Source organism: Petaurus breviceps, unplaced genomic scaffold, assembly GCF_028583685.1.
Source record: "Petaurus breviceps papuanus isolate PSGF00001 unplaced genomic scaffold, PetGlider_PUasm1.0 90459, whole genome shotgun sequence".
NCBI classification, from domain to species: Eukaryota; Metazoa; Chordata; class Mammalia; order Diprotodontia; family Petauridae; genus Petaurus; species Petaurus breviceps.
The window spans coordinates 1,254,885-1,271,305 of NW_027187259.1; the positions used below are offsets into that span (position 1 = coordinate 1,254,885).

Consider the following 16,421-nt stretch of genomic DNA (forward strand, 5'->3'; position numbering starts at 1 on the left):
AATACTTGCTGCTTGTTGGAATATTTAGATTTAATTCAAGTTTCAGCCGATAAAGAGCTATTTTTGGTGGTGTTTTTCTCTTCCATGTGTGTATTTGAGGACCTTCCACAAACTGGCTTCTACTGACCTCTCCTATCTCATCACCTGTAGTACTTCCAAAAGAAATATCCTTGTGATCAAAGAATGTTATCCCCAAACAAGCAATAGTGGAAGGAAAACTTCATTTGAAGTCAGAAGGCCTTGGTTTTACATCCCACCCCTGCTACTTATTAACTGTGTGACTTGGCTGGGGCAAGTCCCAGCCCTTCCCCTCCCTGGTCTTCAGTTTCCCCATCTACAAAATGAGAGAATTGGATCAGATCTCTGAAATCCCTTCCAAGCTCTGAATTTTAAGTTTATAGTTACCCTACCTCCTCCACTGCTTATGTGAATCCTGCCCTTGCTTCTCCATCACTTTCCTTAACTACCCAGACCACAGCTACCTCCCCTGCTCTGAGTTCTGGTCCCACTTACTCCTACCTATGTCACTCATATGGCATATGGAACAATATAAGTAATCTGTGATTATCCTTGCCAGGCACATATGTTTTTTCCCCCACCTACTAAAAAAAATCCCTGGTAGGCAAGGGCTGTATCTTTGTATCCTTAGCCTATCTGGCACACAGTAAATAAATACTCAAGTATCAGTGGTATTGGTCATAATCTAGATGAATTTGAATCCAGGCTCCATCTACTTCTTTTCTCACAGCCTCTGTTTCCTCAGCTGTAAATTGGGCTAATACTCCCTCTCTCTACCTGACAGTGTTACTAAAAGGCAAGCACTTTGTGAACTTTTTAACATGCTAGAGAAATGGTAGTAGCTGGCATTGCTTTCATCTTGAGGCATATGGGAAAATATCATTTGAGGATGTGTTATTTTGGGAGGAAGCGGCTATAGTGCATTTATTCATTTCTCAATTGAGCCACTGAACTAATGGGATGGCAGTGCAGTTGCACTGCCACCTTGTGGAAGAAAGGGAGAACACAGAGCCAAAGTGTGAGATGCAAGAAGTTGGGGGTGGGGGAGAGCAGGAAATGGATGTGTCTGGAAGGATAAGTGAACCTTATGAGTGTGATCTAAGGATTGTTCCCTCAGCAAGTCATGGGCATCATCACCTCTGTGATTCTACTCCCCTGTTCTGGCATGGAATGGTGATTAAGCCATAGAATGTTAGAACTAAAGGGGATGTCTGAAACTATCTAGGCTAAAAGTTCTTAACCTGGACTCCACATACCTCTCATTTATGAATACTTTTCATGGAGGGGGAGTGGGGGTATCTGTAAACTTGGAACTTTTAATATTTAATAACTGATTTTCAATATTATTGGTTTCCTTTGTAACTCTTTATATTTCATTTTATGTATTTAAAATCATTGTTCTGAAAAGGGGTTCACAGGCTTTTACCAGACAACCCAAGGGATCCATGATACAAAAAAGATTAAGAACTTTTGATCTAAACCAAGGCCTTCCTTTTATAGAGGTGGCAACTGAGGCCCTGGGAGGGGAAGTGACTTAGCCAAAGTCACTTAGCTAGTAAGTAGCCAATCTGGGACGTGAATCTTGATCCTAAGAGTATTAGATTTGAAGACAGAGGACCTGAGTTAAAATCTTGCCTTTGCCATTTTCAACCTTTGGAACCTTGGTCAAGTCGCTTAACTTCTCTCAGCCTTTGTACTAATGGAATAAAAGTAGCACTTACCTGATGGGATTTATGAAGATAACTGAGAATATCTATACACACACGCCTACATATATACGTATATACTTACATCACACTTTGAAAGTTTTAAAGCATTATATAAATATCAACTGCTATTATTATTATTATTCCACCTTTCCTAAATCTAGTTCCTAAACTATCCATTTTGCTCTCTACAATCAACTAACTCTTACCCTTAAGTTATTTCTGTTCCCCAGGGAGAAATCTTCATTTTAACTGGAGACTCTAGAAGTCAGATAAACCTTTGTAATAGCAAGCACCCTACCACACCCAGGATGGCCTGCTAGCATAGATTCTTTTGATCTGCTTTAAAAAGGAAAGACTGCTAAAAAAGGGGTTAACAATCCTACTTTTAAGTGTATTCACTAATTTAGGGGAAAGGTTAATACCCTGAACATGGAGAAAATATAAGCACAGAAAGTATAAGCAGAGAAATTAGCACAAAGACCAACAGACAGGACTCTAACTGTCTGAACATAGTAATATTGCTATACACTTCATGTACATCACTGGATTGAGGGAGCACAAACATCTAGGCAGTCAGGGGGCTCTGAACAAACAGCCACTCAGAGTCTTCACCAGGAAATCAAAAGATCCTTCTCATGAGCAAACCCTCAAAGCAAAATACCAATTCGGAGTATATATACACTTCTCAAAACCAGAAGGCATCACAACCCTAGTGACTCAGTGCCTAATTAGGTTAGTACCAAAGATGTGAAAGCCTTCCTATAAGCAAGCCTCCCCTAAGCAAGTTTCTCTTTAAGCAAGTTCCTCCCCCAATGGGCTCTATGTGATTCAGAATGTATCAGAGCTGGGCACATAGACCTATTAATGGGAGAGGAAGATCTTCCTATTTCATTAACATTACAACATTCAAGATCTAAAGGAAGGTAATCATAGCATTAGGTAACCGTCTTTCTCATGTGAGTTCCTTATTAAATGGTTACCCCAGGTCTATTGGTTGGCGGTCACTCAACACTGTTGCTCATGAGCCCCTACCAATGTGTTTACCTTTTCTGATCAGCCAGATGATGCAGTTTGCAATAGTATAGTAAGAAAAGTAGGTATAGTACAATTCCGTCATAAACCTTGGTTGTATTCTTTCACAAATACACTTATTGTTAGTAGGAAGAATAAGCATGTCTAGCAATCACACATCGAGACATAATATATGTGTGAAACACATGTGGCATGAGAACATAGAAGGAGCAAGCCATAAGTCTTATGCTTCAGGGATACTGATGCTTTCTGACATCATCCTTCTTCTCACTACTGAGACTGAGCATGCTATTCCATTGTCTTGTGGTTGTTGTTAATCTTATGTGCGTTCTTTCTGGTGTGAAGTGCTCTACTAGTCACTGCTGGGCATCTCTGTACAGTGCGTGGTCAAGCTTCTTTCGACTACCAGCTTCTGGACCTTATCCCTTCAATACCATCTTGTGGCCATTTCTGCTCTCATTTTCTAGAGTATAGTAACTAGATACCATTCTCTTTAATAAGGATAGGTTGGCATCTCTTTTGTTACAGCTGGAGGCTATAGGCCACCACGCCTAGCTAAGGAGGCTGCTGAGCTAAGATTAAATCTTTTTTAACCTTTGGTATCTGGGGCTGAACCTCAAACGACTATCTGATTTAGCTAAGATACTCTATGGCCTGGCATACAAATTAATTTTAGCCAGAATAAAAGTCAAGGAAAGGAGTTAAGGGTGTTTGTTGTCTTTCAGCCGCTTGACTTGCATTATTACCTTTATTTCACAAATCTATCAGTGTCAACACTCCCAAACACACACACTTTAAGGTTACATTATAGCCAATGAAAAACCCTACTGTCACCCAAAACAGGTATCGTGGGGTCAGGCAACAGGAGAGATTATTGGGGAGATAACTGAACCGGGGTGCTAGGCCTGCAGCACTGAAACCACACCATGCATGCAGTTATCTACTCTGCCTATGATCAGGGACTCTCATTCACCCCACCCCCACCCCAAACACCAGAAATCCTACTTATACCTCAAAGTTTTGTCCGAAGTCCCCAAAGCTTTTCCCTCCCAATAACACTGTAAAGTAGGTAGCACAAATCTTATCCCAATTCTACAGAAGAGGAAACATAAAGGAGGAAATTGAGTCTCTAAGAGGGGAAGTGATTTGCCCGCAAGTAGAGGAAATTAGAGGAGCTAGGGCCTTTACCTTGTTTTGTTTTCCATTATATTATATGCTGCTTTGGCATGGGTGTGGAAGTGAGGGCAGTAAGTAGGAGGAAGTGAGCAACCAAGTGCAAAACATGAGAGGCCCTTGGCATTGGGAGTGAGAGAGAGACACTGATGGCTGTAGGAGGGGAGAGAACAACACGCATCCGTAGTGGAGGAAGAGTCAGTGGAGTATGAAAGCAAAAGCTCTGAGACCTTCAGGTCAGATCCAGCTTCTTGGATTCAGTGGTAGCACAAGGAGAAGGCTGGGATCTGCATGGGGGAGGGAAGTCAGGGAGGAATAGGGAGGGGATAGCATCTGGGGGAACCAAACAAGCCCAGGAGATTTACTTGTTCTTCCCTCTCCACCCCCACCCCCCAACTCCCACCCCTCCTCAGCTCACTTAGCCTCAGAGAAGCTTGGGAGCAGGTGTGGAATGTTGCTAGGTTGGGGGGAGAACCGTCACCCCATGGCTATGTTCTTGTGGCTCCACTGAGATCTCTAAGCCAATAAATCATGTCTCTTCAAAACAGGAAGTCAAGGTCTATTTGCCAACTGATGCTTTGAAAGGGGAAGCAGGAATGGGCTTTATTTAGGTAGCAGACATTACCATTTCAGGCAAGGAGAAATAGGTGATGAAAGGTTGGTTAGACTGGAGGCATTGTGATATTGTGGAAAGAGGTCTTGACTTGGCCTGTGAGAGGCCCCCAAGTTTGAATCTTGTCTCCCAAACTTATTAGCTAGTTAGCCCTCAGCTAGCAAACTAACCTCTGAGTCTACTCTTCCTCCTTTGCAAGATGGTTATCTATAAGGTACATGTACCCTCTTCCTCCCAGGGTTGCTGTGAGGAAAGGGCTTTGCTGATGCAGCTTTGGGGTAATGTTAAGAGGCCTGCCCCAGGAGATATGAGATCTAGTTTTGTCCTTGCTCCAGACCAACTCTGGGGCCTTGGGCAAGTCACCTACCTTATTTGAATCTCTGTTTTTCCCTCTATCAAATGAGGCAATTGGATTAGATGTTGATGGCTAAGGGTCCTTCCGGCTCTGACATTCTGTAACAATTCATGCTTTTATGCTCTGAAAATACTATCTAAAGGTGAATTCATATTTCTGTCAATAATAATAAATAATGTTAATAGTTCACATTTCTGTAGCATTTTTGTCTTCCCTACAACAGCCTCATGAGGCAATCAGTGCAAGGGTGAGTACCCCTCTTTTTATAGACATAGTTACCATGTTCTTATAGACTGTGTGCAACACTGTTGGCCCATGGAAGGCTTGCTATGTCATTTAGGGCTAGTCCTTCTGAAAAACTGAAATCCTCAAAGTTTGTCTTTGTTGTCCTGCTTAGACTGCCTCTGCCCTTTACCAAAGTTCCCCTGTGTTCCAAAAACACCTCTCCTGTTTACCTTCCCTTCCTCCCTTTCCCCCATCCAAAAACTAGGTGTTAGGAACTAATTCATCTAAAGCTAATAAGCTAAACCCTCCAGGGACATTTTACCTTTGAAAAGGCCTAGACAAACTCTTTTAATAGGTGGAATTTCAGGGAGTGTTGGGGAAGTGTTTTTGAGCTAAGCTTACCAGCCCCTAAAATTACCCCCTTTCAGAGATCCCCACCTCCTCTGCCTTGGGCAAGGTGGGACCATCTGGATTCAAACTACCTGTTTCCATGTCAACATCCCTGGGATGGGAGTGACATTGGAATTCTGCCAGATGGGCTGCTCACCTTAGCTTGCAGACTTCAGGCCAAACCTATGCCGTGAGGAGGCAGAAATCAATCTTTCACTAAGTGTATAAAAAAATATTACCCACCTGGGGGTAGGCAGGACTTCACTGGGAGAGGCTGATTGGTACTATAGGAGAACTATGGGACCACTCTGCCCTCCAGCAGGGGGCTTAAGTATGTCCAGGGTAATTCTAGGGCAGAGTGATTAGAGATATCCCAAAGTGAAAGAGATCCCCCTCACAAGAAATATTTCAACAAAGGTCAGATAGCCACTTGCTGAGGATGATAGAGAGGGGTTCTTTAGTCAAGTATGGGTAGGACTCCATGGCCTTGGAGTTCCCAGACAACTCTGAGATTCTGGTATTTTGTGACTTTGAAAAGTCAGAGCTAAATTTTTGTGGTGGCAAAGAATTAGAAATTGGGATGCTCATCCATTGGACAGTGGTTGAATGAGTTGTGGCATGATTGTTATGGAATACTATTGTGCTATAAGAAATGATGAGCAGGAGGGTTTCAGAAAAACCTGGGAAGACTTATATGAACTGATGCAAAGTGGAGTGAGAAGAACCCAGAGATCATTGGGCTCAGTAACAGATGTTATAACGATGCTCACTTGTGAAAGACTTGGCTACTCTGATCAATACAGTATTCTAAGACAATTCCAAAGGATTCAAAATGAAAAAATGCTGGCTACCTCCAGAGAGAGAACTAATGAACTATGCGTACAAATTGAAGTATAACTTTCTCACTTTATTTTTCTTTTTTTTTTTTAAATATAGCTAATATGGAAATATATTTTACATGATTTCACATGTATAATTGATATCATATTGTGTGCCTTCTCAGTGAATGGGGGAGGGGTGGGAGGGAGGGAGAGAATTTGGAATTCAAAATTTTAAAAGAATGTTAAAAACAAGCAATAAATTTGGAAAAATACTTTAAACAAAGAGCCCAAATAAGGGAAGAACCATTAAACTGTGTGTGTGTGCACATCTCCCTCACCCCTCTACCCCTCACCCTGTCAGTGCAGTGGCAGCAGACATGGAACTTCCCCCAACTTAGCTTTAGAAAAGGTGGGATTTGGGAGTTGCCCAGTGGTGTGGATCGACTGGTGTGGCAACCTGTAATGCCTTCTTTCCCTCACATGAGAACGGTGCCACCTTCTCAGTTAAGACCAGATAGTCAGCTTTAGGGTACAAAGAGGCAACTCATCATGAAGTCTGTGGTTTCCTTGGTGTCCTGCTTCCTGATCTCCTCATTAACCTACCTCCCAGATGACCTCCTACCTACTGGTCTCTCTTCTCTCAACAGTAATGTAATGAAGAGAGCAGTGGATTTGGAATCAGAAAGACCTGGAATATGATTCTAACTCTTCTACTAAATCTTTGTGTAAGCTTGGGCAAATCCTTTGTTGCCTCAGTTTCCTCACCTACAAAATGAAGACTTTGAACTAAAAGATTCCTATTGTCTCTTTCAGCTCTAAATCCTATAGCTAGCTTGCCAATCTCCTTTCTCCCCCCTCTATTGCCCTCTACTAACTCGCCACTCTCTGGCCTCAGGCTTCCAGGACCCAACGTGTTTATGCCTCCTTTTCACCCTTGCTGTGTCTTCTGGGTTGGTCTCTTGTCACTCATCTGTGGTAGTCTAACACTATGGTCACTGCTGTGGAGCTACAAAACCAATCATGAGTCCCAGTCTGACCCTCATGGAGCACACAGAGGAAATGGAATAATTCCAGTGCAGTGAAGCATGAGAGTCAGTGGTACAGACTAGAAGCCTAACAGAGTTCCAAGAAGGGGAATGCAGAGTCAGAGAAGTCGTTATGGATGAGATGAGGAGAGGAGAAGGAGAACAGCATCACGAAGGCTTGGAGGTTGGAATGAACAGTGAATATCAGATGTATTGAAGAATACAAGGGAAATTGGTGCACTGGGGATGGGAGCAGGAGAGTCTGGTTGGCAACAGAGTTCAGAGCAGCTACAAAAGAGGGGGGAGCCATTGCAGGTTCTTCAGCAAATCGATAGAGCAACGCCATTGGTGTTTTTGGAAAGCTCATCTGTTAGAGGCAGCCATTCTGGCTCAGGGGACAGAGCCCAGGAAGTCAGTGAGGTTGTTGCGGTAATGTTGGGTGACCAGGGACTGAACTAGGCCAGTGGCTGCGATCACCAAAAGGACTGAGCAATTCTAAGAGACATTTCAACAGAAGCAGCCACAGGAGCCAGTGAGAGATCTGCTCTAGGCAGCCCACTCTAGGGGATTCCAGCCTGGAGCACCAAGATGCTGTCAGCACAAGGCAGGATTCTGAAGTGGGCCACTCTCTGTGTTGTCCATGCTCCATGCTAGGCCCTGGGAGCATGAAGACAGAAACCAAAACAACCCCCCTGCCCCAGGATTTAGATTCCATGGGGGTTGTTGAGAAAGGAAGCCAGGTTTAGGGGGACCAGAAATGAGTTCAGTGGGATACATGATGAATCACAGAAGGCAAGGAAGGAGAGAAAGCAGACCTGAGTGGGTCGGGAAGGATTGGGTCTAGGGCAGTGGAGACTGTGGGTCTGGAGCACAGGTTCAAGGTGTTTGACAGTGAAAAGAAGGGGAGAAATTGGATAGAAGCAAGAAAGTCAGAGGAGTAAGGGCCAGCCTAATTGTGCTGTTTGGGTTTGGTTTGGTTTTGAAGTCAGGAGAGCCTGAAGTGTGTTTGAAGGTAGAAAACAGTCAGTGGAGAGCTGGGGATTAGAGAAGCTGGGAAGAAGGTGTTTAGTTGGACAGGGGCTTATTATGGGGTGCAGTGGGGGGAGTAGGATTTGCATTTTAACAGAAGCTTCTTTGATGTGGAAGTGGCTTAAACCAAAGGAATGAAGCTTTAATCATAGAATTTCAGGTGCTTGGAGCCTGGGGGGTCTGCTCCTTACTCCTCCAGTCCCCCCAGGTAGGCATCTGCCTTTGCATGAAGCCTCTCGAAAGAGCCTTCAGGGGGGGGCTGGTTTCTAAACCACTCGTGTCTACCAGGCAATTGGTGAAAAAAAAATCACTGATTTCAAGAAGATAAGGTGCTGACTGATGCGACCAAAGTGTTCATTTTTTCAGCTGATTGAGGTGTCTTCTTGCAGAACCAGAAGCAATGAGTGGAAATGGCAAAGGGGAAAATTTGAGCTGGATGATAGTAAAAAAAAAAAACCAACCAAGTAAAGTAAACCCAAACCCAACTTTCTGACAATCAGTGCTGTCCAAAAGTGAACTGGACTCACTTGAGGAAGCGTTTAGGCAGAGGTTAATGGGTACGTACATAGTGTCTTCTGCTTTACGGTGAGGATTCTTTTTCAAGTATGGGTAGGACTAGGTGTCCCTTGAGACCCTGACCAGACTTTCAAATTATGTGGTTCTGCGACATGGCTTTAGGAGTGTTACCAAGGAAAGAAATAAAGCCAATTGCCCTGGTATTAAAAGACAGACGTTCTAGAGCCTGGGTTTTTCCTTTATGAAAAGTGTGTTTATTTGAGTTTTGGGAAGAACAAGAGGCATCTTCCCTTTCCCAAAGGTTTTCTTTTCATGGAGTATGTTGTCTCCTCAAACCCCAGTTATGCCCACAATTACAGATTATGAGAAGTGGAAGAAAGCTTCAAGATCACTTAGTCCAGGACCTCTTAGTGTGTGTGTGTGTGTGTGTGTGTGTGTGTGTTCTTAATCCCTTTAACCATCTGGTGTAACCTTCAAACCTCTTTTTCAGAATCATGTTTTTAAATGCATAAAATAAAATATATAGTATTACAAAGGAAACCAATTACATGGGAATAAAGCTATCATTTTTTCCCCATCTAAGTTCACAGACCACCTGACATCTGTGACCCCAGGTTAAAGACCCCTGATCTCGTGCAACTCCTTTATTTCGTAGAGATGAGAACTGAGGCCCAGAAATGGGAAGTAACCTGAGGTCACACAGCAGGCTAGTGTCTGAGTTGAGCTTAGCACAGAGGTGGCCACACTCTGCAGCCCTTAACTCTACCACATTGCAAAGGCATGCTCTCATTAGCTCAAGTGCTACCCCCCACTCCCTCCCCAACCTCATACACCCCCAGCTCTTTAAAATGTCAGAAGAAGTGGGGCCCAAGTGCTGTGGTTCACTGGTGAGCTGAGATGTGCCAGAAGTGAAGAAAGGTGGGAACACCCAGGGAGGAAATGTCATCCATGCAGTGCCTGGAAGTTGGCCTGCTACAGCGAGGACTGTACTATCTCTGCTTTTGTCAGCTGGCAAACCTCTGACAGGAGCTGCCTGAGGTTACATAGGCCAGGCCAGGAGTCTGGAGGGGGGCCTCTCCCTCCCACAGGGACCAGCTTGAATCTGCCTGCCTGAGCAGCCCATACTCAGCCTGTCCTGGGCCCAACCTTGGTCAGTTCAGCACGGGGAGAAAAGGTAACTTCCAACAGAGGAAGGGAACTGTGTGGGTAGGTAGAGTTTGGTGGCTTTTTGACACACAGGCTTTTGCTACAGACTGTGCTGATGGGCCCAGGGCAGTAACCACAGCCACATGTGCACCTTCCTCTCTTGACTCTGTCTGACCTGCCCTGGGTTCTCCAGAAGCCCAGCTGCTCCTAGTGTGGTAACTCAAAGAGAAACAGAGCTTTTCCTGCCACAATTGACTCAGAAATCCACAAATTTCCATTTTCTGTGTTTTAGTGTATTTTTATTTATTTTCTTAAATATTTCCTAATTATATTGTAATCTGCTTCAGTTGTACTCATAAGTATTGCCGGCTATAATGCCTCATGTTTGATCCATGGTGTCAATGACTGCAGAGAACTCAGGAAGGATGATGACACTAGATTTGGCCATGAACAATCATTGGTAACTTTGGAGAGAGCAGTTTCACTTGAATGATGAGATCAGAAGCCAGACTGCAAAGAGTTAAGAAAAGAGTGAGAGGAAAGGAAGTGGAGGCCCTGTTTATAGATGGCCTTGAGGAGTTTAGGCAGAACTGGGAGGAGAAACGTAAGATGATCCCTAGAAGGAATAGAGATCACTGTGTCCAATCCCTTAGTCTACCGAGTAGGAAAGTGAGAACGGGAGAAGGGAAGGGATCTATTCATCACAGGCAGTAGCCAACAAGTAAGGATTCAAATCTTCTGACTCCAGCCAGTGGAATTTGCACACTGCCCTCCAACCATAGCACCACAGGATCAGTTTTAAGCCCGAGTAAGAGAGAAAGTGATGATCTGATTGGCAGAAATCAGGAGGAAGAGGTGAGAGAGATAGGAAGTTTGACTCTAGACAGGTTGAGCTGGAGATGATGCGTAGATATCCAAATGGGAAGAGTGCTTGGCATTAACCCAGATATGCAGATCTGAAGCCACTTACCCCAGAAGTTCCTTGAGTATGAATTCAATGCCCCTCCCTGCCCCCATCTCTTCATTCTTTGTCCTGGCTTAGACCCAGGGTGGGGAACCTGTGACCTTGAGGTCACATGTGGTCCTCTAAGTTCTCAAGTGCCACCCTTTGATTGAATCTGAATGTCACAGAACAAATGCCCTTAATTAAAGAATTAGTTCTGTAAAACTTGGACTCAGTCAGTGGGCCATACCCAAGGACCTAGAAGGCCACGTGGCTCCTTGAGGCCCACTGCAGGTTCTCCACCCCTGATCTAGAGCTTTGTGAGGTTGAGTTCACTGGCATGTGGAACTACCCCTTTGGGTTTCAGATCCCTGTCCCCAGCCACTTACCCACTCACTCTCCCCACCTGCTGCTACCCTGGTTTTCAGTTGCCTGAATGTGCCATCAAATAACTGCTTTGCTTCTCAGCTCTGACTTTTCTACATCTCTGAAAGATACGTGTTACTTACAACCTTCCATTGAGGTGAATCCATGCTATCTCAACAGTGTTAGCTTTGGAGTCAGGAGACCTGGGTTGGAATCGTGTCTCTGTCCATTACTAGCTATGTGACCTTGAGCTAGTCTAGTTTTTCTGGGTCTCATATTCCAACTTTGTTGAATGAGGGGTTTGGATTCTGTGACCTCAAAGCTTCCTTTCAGCACTACATCCTATGATGCTCTGGCCAAATGTGTACATCTTTGCACTCCACCTAAACCTTCCTGGAATGGATGCAGGCATTGCATTTTCCTTCCTCTCACACACTCTTCAATCCAGTGACATTTGCTTCCTTACTGTTCTTCAAATAAGACACTCCCTCTCCCAACTATGACTTTGGCTGTCCTCCATGTATGGAATGCCCTCCTTCACCTTCACTTCCTGGCTTTCATGGCTTCCTTCAAGCATCAACTAAAATTCCACCTTCTGCAAGGAGTGGGGATCAAGAAGACTCATTTTCATGAGTTCAAATCCAGCCTCAGGCACTCACTAACTGTGTGACCTTGAGTATTTTACTTCACCCCATTTGCCTCAGTTGCCTCATCTGTAAAATAATCTGGAGAATGAAATGGTAGACCACAGTATCTTTGCCAAGAAAACCCCAAATGGGGTCAGGAAGAGTTGTGAATGAAAAGCTACAGAACAAAAACCAAAATCTATTTTATTTACATAGTTGTTTGCATGTTGCCTCTCTGATTGGGAATTAACTCCTTGAGGGCACTGATGGTTGTGTTTGTTTTGGGGAGGCACATAGTAAGCTCTTAATAAGTGCTTCTTCACTGGGCTGTCACATTCATTCCAGTTCTATCCTATAATCGTGAACTCCTGTTTCACCCCTCATCCAGTTAGCACTTAAATCCTGTCATTTCTTCATTTTTAATCTCTTTTGCTTCCTTATCTTCCTTTTTCTACCTTTTCCCAACAATTTCAATCCAGTATTTATTGCCTTTCACCTGGATTACCATAATGGCCCTCTAACTGCTATCCCTCCTTTTCATATTTCCCCTCCTTGGTCCATCCTGTATACCCAGCCATATTAATCCTCCTAATATCCATTCTAAGATACCGTATTATTCTTCCAGTGGTGTGCTGGAGCAAATGATTAAATTTTCAGAAATTTTCCAAATCAGTTGGTAATATAGCCATTGGGCAGTTCAGTCAGCTCCTGCAGAAGTAATGTTATTTGTTTCCTTAAAAGAATTGGTGTTGGGGCGGCTAGGGGGCACAGTGAATAGAGCACCGGCCCTGGAGTCAGGAGGACCTGAGTTCAAATCTGACCTCAGACACTTAATACACACACACACACACACACACACACACACACACAAAACTAGCCATGTGACCTTGGGCAAGTCATTTATCCCCAATTGCCTTCCAAAAAGCAAAGCAAAGCAAAACAAAACAAAAAAAACCCCTCCAAAACAAAAGAATTGGTGTTAAGCACAACAGGGTGTATTTTCAGTTCATTATTGTCTACTTTAAATGATTGTAGCTTTAATAATGAATATTTGAAAGCATATTTGGAATGAATTATTTGAAAATATTTGTGGTGTAGGGTTTGTTCAGGGAAGACCAGTACCTCTGGTGTGAAGGCTGCCGAGTCCTTTTCAGGACTGTGTTCCACTTTTGGTGTCCCCTGTTCCACCTAACTCTCACCTGTGACTCTAAGACCCTGTGGCATATCCAGCAACCACATCCCAATAAAGCATTTCAGCAAACAGGCTAAACTAGGTTGAGGATAACCGGGGGTCTCAAACCATCAGTGAGTTAGGGGCGTATCTACCCCAAGCATGTGAAGGCTTCCAGTGCTAGAATGGGTGGATGAGAACAATTTGTTCCAGCTGCCATGAAGGCGGCTGAAGTAGGAGCTGTGGCGCTCTTGGAACTTGGTTAGACATGAAAGCCTCCAAGAGCATCCACTGCATATCTGTCCTGCCACTGGACTGTGATGACTCTGGAGGAGAGAGTTAGGCAGACAACTGCATGCAACTCTGCTTCACTGAAATCCAATTTACGAAGGAGTCAAAGGATACCACTCATACCATTTGAAATCGAATCAAATTGCATTTTGTTCTGATGGCACTGATACGGTTCTGGGAATAAAGTCTGGAGTGGCTAAGAATTTGGTACAGATTTTTCCTAAAATCATCATTTGACACTGTTTAGATCATAGCTTACAATTATCACTTGATAATTCAGCATTCCAAACAAAATAAGTCAATCATTTAAGAATATTTGTGGATAAAATTTATTCTATTTATCATCAATGTATGACATGCATATCCTATGTTATATATTCGTTTTTCTTGTTCTTATTCTGTAAAGAATTAGATAAATTTTTATTTTACCTGAGTAAATTAGGTAAAGAGTAGGTAAAATTAGGTAAAGAGATTAGCTAGCATTAATTTCTTGTAAAGCCTTGTTTTAATAATTAACATTGTTAAAGAATTTTCATTAGTTTCAAGTGCATTATAATCCAGATCAAGTAAAATTCAGAAAGTACAAAAATTAATCAAATGTACCATAAGAGTTTTGAAAATCATAAAGATTGATACTATAAATATGAATGTCAAGTTGAATATTCGATTGTTAGATAACTTAAAAGGCATTCCATTTAATAAAAAACAATAAATGTAATGTTCTTCCTAGGAATATGTTACTAGAAAATATAGGGGCGGCCAGGTGGCTCAGCGAGTAAGAGCACTGGCTCCAGTGTTGGGATGACCTGGATCAAATCCGGCCTCAGATACTCAGCACCACACCCAGAAATAACTGGCCGTGTAACCTTGAGCAAGTTACTTAACCCCGATTGCTTTAAAAAAAAGAAAATATAATTCAACACATGAATCTATATCTCTTATTGGACAGAAACAATGATGAAAGCATTTAAAATTATTTTGATTTATTAGGACCATCGACTTGGCCCTATAAAGAACGAATTTCATCATGGATGACTGGTGAAAAAGACTGAATAATCTAAGTGAAATTTTAAAGCACGAAATTGATTTTAATTAATTTAAGAATTTTGTAGACAGTAATATAGAATTAAACAATATTCTAGTCCCTGCAACTATATATAAATAGCTAAAAAGATAGTTAACACTATTGTTCTCAGTAGTGCTAAAGCTGAAAGAGGTTTAGTTTAAGAAATATAATTTGTATGAGGTTAAGAAATAGCTTAACAGTGGATCATATATCAGATCTAATGGCAACAAACACATTGGAAAAGGAGTTAGTATATTGGGATGCAATTCCATTTTGTCAAATCCTGGTTGAATTGCAACATAAATGGTTATAGATAGAAGAGATCAGCAAAAATCAATAAATACATCTTGTGAGAATCAGTTGGCTATGTGGAATTTACAAAAAAGGATGCAGTATATTTTTCTTATTTGAAAATTATGTGCTAGATACCCTTTACATCAGTAAAATACTATGTGCACATGTATGTATGTATGTATCTGGCTCTGTTGTCTTTCATCCTCAAAGAGGAGCAAAATGACATCACTATATTAGAGTCAAGTTACAGTGTCTGACTGTGGCTGATCAGACCAATACAAGCTTGGAATGTTCTACCACAGGTCAGGCACAAATAGTCCATGTGAACATTTGGACCAGATTCTCTAAATTTGCACATCTCGAGTTTCTTTTGAGTCACTTCCGTTCTGCTTGGCTCTTAGAGCACAGCATCTTCTCTGATAAGGAAACGCCCTGCTGGGCAGTCCTGTGCCAGTGTCTGCCATGTCACACAATCATTATATGTGTGTATGCATACATATGTACATATATACACACATACAGATGTTTTTGGAGAGTCCGTTAACCATTTAGCAGCACACCACTGCATTCCTCCCACCTCACATCTCTGATTACCCAGTAATTCAATGATCATATCTTTGCTGGTGATTCTCAGATCTGCTTTGCCAGCTCTAACTTCTCTGCTGGCCTTCAGTCTTGCATCACTAACTGCCTTATTGAACATCTTGAAATGGATGTCCCATAGACATTTTAAACTCAATATGCTCCAAACTGAATTGTTACTTTCCCCCTAAACCTTCCCCTCTTCCTAATTTCTCTATTACTGTTATGAGTTTCACTATACTTCCAGGCATCCAGGCTGGAAACCTAGGTGTCATCCTTGACTCATTCACTCTCTCCACCCAGTCTCCTATATCTAATCTGTTGATGAGGCCTGACAGTTTTCCCTTCCTAACACCCCTCTTCTCTGACCCTGCCAGCACCCTGGTACAGGCTTTCAACAGCTCCCACCTGGACTATTCCAGTAGTTTACGAGTTGGCCTCCCTGCCTTAAGCCTCTCCCTACTCTAGCCTGTCCTCCAGTCTTCTATCAAAGTGATCTTGCAAGTCTGACCATGTCACACCTCCACACTTTCCTTCATTCAGTAAAGTTCAGTGGCTTCCTGCCATGTCCAGGATCAAATACAAAATCCTTTGGCATTCAAAGTCCTTCATATCCTGGCCCCTTTCTGCCTTTCCAGTCTTCTTATATCTTATTTTTGTCATATGTTTTGCAATCCAGTGACCCTAGGCTCCTTGCTGCTTCTCTCACACAATACTTCATCTCCCAGCTCCAGAAATTTTCACTAACTATCCCTCATGCCTGGAACAATCTTCCTCCTCATCTCCTCCTGGCTTCCCTGGCTTCCTTCATGTCTCAACTAAAACCTCACCTTCTGTAAAAAGCCTTTCCCAAGCCCTCTTACTTCTAGAGCTGTTGATTATTTCCGGTTTATCTTGCATATATCTCATTGATTATAGGCAGTTTGCATATAGTTGTTTGCATTCCTGTTTCCCCCATTAGACTCCTTGAGGAAACTCACTCCTCCAGTGAGCTCCTTGAGGTCATGGACTATTTTTTGCCTTTTGTTGT

General features: G+C 42.8%; 1 protein-coding gene and 1 pseudogene across 3 annotated transcripts in view; both read left to right on the plus strand.

The window, feature by feature from the left end:
* Positions 1–16,421, plus strand: part of LOC138141716 (putative P2Y purinoceptor 10) — a 170,624-nt gene that overhangs the window by 109,272 nt on the left and 44,931 nt on the right. The gene's annotated exons all lie outside the window — the stretch shown is intronic.
* LOC138141733 (E3 SUMO-protein ligase KIAA1586-like) lies at positions 9,855–14,926 on the plus strand (annotated as a pseudogene).